Source organism: Solanum tuberosum, unplaced genomic scaffold (assembly GCF_000226075.1).
Source record: "Solanum tuberosum cultivar DM 1-3 516 R44 unplaced genomic scaffold, SolTub_3.0 scf00136, whole genome shotgun sequence".
Taxonomy (NCBI): domain Eukaryota; kingdom Viridiplantae; phylum Streptophyta; class Magnoliopsida; order Solanales; family Solanaceae; genus Solanum; species Solanum tuberosum.
The window spans coordinates 722,394-728,194 of NW_006239061.1; positions in this window are offsets into that span (position 1 = coordinate 722,394).

A 5,801-nucleotide genomic window follows, 5' to 3' on the forward strand; every position below is an offset into this window, starting at 1 on the left:
GACTATTAACTTCTGCATCTTGATCACACATAAAGCATCTTGAGCATAATTGTCTGCCTTTCTTTTGAAGCACTTCATGTGTTAAGCAGGCCCTTTTGCACACTAACCAAGCAAAACATGAGATCTTCAATGGTATTTTTATCTTCCATATTAACTTCCATGGCCAGTTTCTGATCTGTGTTTGGCCAATATTGTATCTGCAGTAACATGACTTTACTGTAAACACACCTTTGCTTTGCCATCTCCAAATAGGCTTATCAGGTTCAGTGGAGGTGCCTGGGAAGGCATTGAGGATCTGAAACAGATTAATGACCCTCTCGATTTCCCAATCATTGAAAGCTCTCCTGAAAATGAGATTCCAACCCTGAGGGCTCCATAGTTGTGAGATTGTGGCCTTGTTTTGAGTGGTGAGCATAAACAGGTCTGGGAAGAGTGATTGCAGGCTTTCATCCCCAATCCAATGTTCATTCCAAAAATCAATTTTCCTACCATTTCCCACGCTACTTTGCAATGAAGGAATAAGTGACTATTAACTTCTGCATCTTGATCACACATAAAGCATCTTGAGCATAATTGTCTGCCTTTCTTTTGAAGCACTTCATGTGTTAAGCAGGCCCTTTTGCACACTAACCAAGCAAAACATGAGATCTTCAATGGTATTTTTATCTTCCATATTAACTTCCATGGCCAGTTTCTGATCTGTGTTTGGCCAATATTTGGAAAGAAAGAGAATTAAATTAAGTATAAGCTCTTAACACATATGAAGTTTCTCGTTCTTCTTTCAGATTTACCAGTTTCAATAAAAACTTCTTGTTCTTCTTTTCCCTTCTTGTGCATCTATTTTGAAAGTCTTCATTCTTTTAGTTCGAGTACGACTTCTATCTTAAACCTCAGTTAAAAGCTTCATCCGAACAAGAACAGAAAAGGTATGTACTGACTAATTGAACGGTTTTGTTGACCCAAATATTGGAAGTTTTCACTCGTTCCGCTCTCAATCTGGGTTTCTCTTGAATGATTTGGATAGTCGGCGAATGTTGGATGGTATATGGATTTGTTTCTTCGCTGATTTTAAATGATTAGATTCTTGTTTCTTGTTCTGAGAATCTTAGATAAGATCTCAAAGCTAATCCTATGAAAGTGTTCTAAAACTTTCTTTTGGATGTTTAATCATCGTTGACATTTTTTAATACAACATAGATAGCAAAAAGAGCATGCTTTATACTGCTGACATCGAAGCGTCTGGCTTATTATTTGCCAATTTTCCTATCTTTTCCTGTTATAAAAAATTAAACTAGCTTTACCTCATATAAATAACATCTAGTTTTTTAATTTTTCAAAGATGAATTAGTTCAGGCTGATTGGCTGAAATCCAGCTTGGTTAATTCTAATACCAAAAGAAACTCGTAAGCAGTGATTCTTCATAAATTTTCTGATTTATCATGTCTGTTAACCTTAAATGTCTGATAACGTAAATGTAGAAAATAATTATTTTTTTTGCCACATTTGTCCTTAGTTTCCTTCAGCATTGTCATCCTGTCATTCAGCCCGGATTGGTATGAAATTTGTTGCAGCAGCCTCTTCACAAAACTCTGTATGCCACACCCCTTGATGACAATGGATGATAATGTGTGACGATGTAAAATTATAGTATATCGGTTGTTAACATGTCTCAGATTCGAAATAGAATGGTCTTTAATGAACTCTGTATACAACAAGTTTACCAAATAGTAGAGAACTACACTATCCATACAAACCGGAACCTCATGGGTGCACAAAGTTAGAAACACAATGCATTCCTCATAATGGAGAACATCCCAGCTGTGTGCTTGGCATCATCCACTGTAATCTAGACTAATTTGACTCTCCCACCACAGCTGTGTTGCCTATTGCAATGTAACAGGAAGTAGAGCATTTTCACATGAAGCACCAGCAGACAATTGACTTATGTGACCCTTTGCTTTCTCAGGCTCTTGGCTGTCAGCACCCCTCCCCATCTGCGATTCAAGCAATTAAACACACCTTTCTTGGTGCTATCCCACCTGTGATTCAAGTAATCAAACACACCTTTCTTGGTGCTGCCCGAGTTACAAATCCAGGCTATTAAACAACCTTTCTTGGTGCTCAAGGTATCGAAACCAATAAATGCAGGACCTACATATTTAAATTGAAATAGAATTGTCTTTCTGTATCAGTTACCATCATCAATTTTTTAAATCTTCTGTATTATGCATTCAAAGATTAGAACTTGGAAGCAGAAATTTGCCTAAATGAGAACTGTAGCAGGTTCTTTTTAATGTATAACATTTCATAACATTTCCTTTTAGTTTATAGCCCTACATCTCTTCTTCCTTCCCTCCCAGACCTAGATGTGTAACTTTCTTCATTGAGCCTTGCATCATCCATCCACTGTATTCCGAACCTATTCAGCACTCTCACCATAGTTGTGTCACCACTTTTGCAATGTAACAGGAAGTAGTCCACACTATCAACTGTGCATTTGCACATGAAGCACCAGGCGTCAGCTGACAGATGTGATCCTTCACGCTCTCATGTTCTCGGCTGTCAACATTGGACCCGAGTTGCGACCCAAGCTAATAAACATATCCTCCTTGGTGCTCAAGGTATCTAAACCAATAAATTTGGGATCACACATCCAAATCAGAATAGAATTGTCTTTTGTATCATGCGTTCAAAGGTTGTAACTTGGAAGTAGAAGTTTGGCCAACTGAAAACAATATGAGATTATTATTTTTTAATTTATAGCCATACAATTGTTTGGTATCTCATAACATTTTTGAGAAGAGTATATGGCATTTCATAGCATTTCTTTTGAATTTATAGCCCTACATCTCTTTTTCCTTCTCCCTAGGCCTATCTGTGTAACTTTCTTCATTGTTCCTGGCATCAGTGTATTCTAAACCAACTCAACACTCTCACCGCAGTTGTATTGCCACTTTGCAATGTAACAGGAAGTAGCCCACATTCTCAACTGTGAATTTGCACATGAAGCACCAAGTAACAGCAGTATATGTGATCCTTCGCGTACTCATGTTCTCTGCTGTCAGCACTGGACTGGAGCTGCGGACCAAGCTAATAAACACACCTTTCTTAGTGCCCAAGGTATTTAAACTAATAAATTGGGATCACACATTCAAATCAAGATAGAATTTTCTGTATCATGCATTTGCATAGGTTGGAACTTGGAAGCAAAAGTTTGGGCAAGTAAAAACCGTAAGAGCAATTTATTTTTAATAGCCATACAATTGTTTGTGATCTCATAACATTTTTGGGAGGAGTACATGACCTTTTATGAAATTTCTATTTAATTTACCATCTAAAAAACAGCATTTTTTTTTATAGCTACATTATTCTTCATTTATCACCCTACTTTGTGGGATTATATTTGGTATGTTGTTGTCGTATCCCTACATCTCTTCTTCCTTCTTCCCTAGGGCTGTGAAACTTTCTTCATTGTGCCTGACATAGTCCACTGTATTCCAAACCAATTCTGCACTCTCACTACAGCTGTGTTGCCACTTTTGCAATGTAACAGGAAGTAGTCCACATTCTCAACTGTGCATTTGCACATGAAGCACCAAGTAACAGCAGTATATGTGATCCTTCGCGTACTCATGTTCTCGGCTGTCAGCACTGGACACGAGCTGCAACCCAATCTGATAAACACACCTTTCTTGGTGCTCAGTTGGATCATACAACTCGTGGTATAAAGGAGAGGACTTATTCCTGGAGCCTGGTCAGTAATACTGGATTAGGCTGAATTGGCAATTATCCAGGCTGCGGTGCGAACTTGCTTTCTGTAAGCAAGATTCCGATGGATAAACTTACTGATAGTCCAGCAGTTGTAGAAGCTATAGAAATTAGAACCTCCGATTGGCGGAGTCTCCTATCAATCAGTGATTTCAAGGCCCGTTTGGGAGTCAAAAAGTCCATTGAACTTTTGGACTTGTGACTTTACAAATTAACAACTATGGTCCTTTTCTGAGCAAGTTGGGTTAGTTATATAAATCTTCACCGTGCAGGTTGATTTAAACTCCTCTTGATCTAATATTATGTAAAAAAAAATAGTAGCTTTGATTTAATCAAAGCAGTGTTACTTCAATCAATGGAAAAATCTATCAAGAAATAAAAGAAGAGAAATAAAGTTGCTTTTTTTCTTCTTCCAATTCTCCTTGCCTTAATTCTCTATTTTATATAATGAATATATGAACCACTTCATAATAAATAAAAATATTTGCCTCACCGTGTACGTTTAAAATATTTCCATAATATGAATATAACACAGTGGAGCTTAAAAAGCTTGGTGAATAAGAAAATTAATTTTGAAATACATGAATATTATGATAACCATAAATTTAATTAGTGCTATAATTTAAACGTGAAAGAAAAATAAATAAAAGTGAGATGTAATTATTCGGGACAAATCCATAGCAAAATTTAGCATCTTAGATGTTAATTTAATTGAGATGGTTGAACCACAAAAAGTTAGAACAGATGCACTAAATGTAATTAATGGTTACCAGCTAGGCAAAGGCTTGTTCGTTCTGTCTAAATTTAAAGATTGATATATATTTTGCATTTTCCGATGGCTAAAAGTATTTTGCAATATATATATATTGCAAATTTCATGGATTAAGATTTATATTGCAATTACATAAAAAAGTTAAGTCGATGATCTATTTTAGTTTTATTCTTCAAAAACTTTTATATATACAATTTTGTAGTATTTGCTATGAGCAGGGGCGGATTTACGTAGGTTCGAAAAATTACAGATTAAATTTTTAATTTACGTGTATATATATAGTACTGAACCCCCTGAACATACACCAAAGGCGTGGCTCAGTGGCGTTGGGGGTCAGGAATTCGCTCTACTGCACGCGAGGTCGTGTGTTCGAATCCGGGCAGAAGCATTTCTTTTATCAGCTTATATTTTAGGCGTTTTAATTTATTTAATAATAGAATAATGCAATCAGAAAATGATGTTTAGTTCCAAAAATTAAAACGCTGATTGGGAATTTAGGATTTATTAGTTTAATCCCTAATTATAAAGTCAAATATTAAAAAATCCTTTTCTTCTTGATTCGACAGTTTAATCGGACCCGTTTATATCCGATTTGACCCGTTTAATTTATTTGTGGATATTATTTATGTGATTAATTTTATTTTTTGAACCCCCTTGATGAAAATCCTCCCTCCGCCACTGGCTATGAGTAGTTAATTTTTTTAAGAAAAAAAATATACATGATCGAATTATAAATCAACCTCTACATGTCAATCTTAAAACTAACGTAATACAAAAGTGTAAATTTCATATATGACATATATTATAGTACTATTTTCAGGCTATAGCAGTAAATTTAGACTTTCAAGCTATAGCATTAAAAATTTCAGGTTATAACAAATTCACAAATAAAAGAAATGTTTTTATTAATTCGAAAAAAGTTTTTTTTTAAAAAAAAAGATAAACGAAAATAAAATAAAAAACGAAATTATAGATAATAAAGTAAAAAACTGAAAGTGTGGCTTGTAATTTAATTTGAAATTTATTGTAGATAATTAATGATTAGCATGAAATAAGGGATCCAAACAAATTAACAATAATTTTTTATCCTTAATTCACTCAAAATCAGTTAAGATAAACTAAAAAATCAGATCATATCATTTTTTTGTAGATAATTAATAAATAGCACGAATTAAGGGATTTAAACTAATTAAGATTATTTAGTATCCTTAATTCACTCAAATCAGTTAAAATCAAATAAAAATTCAGATTTTATCTTCTT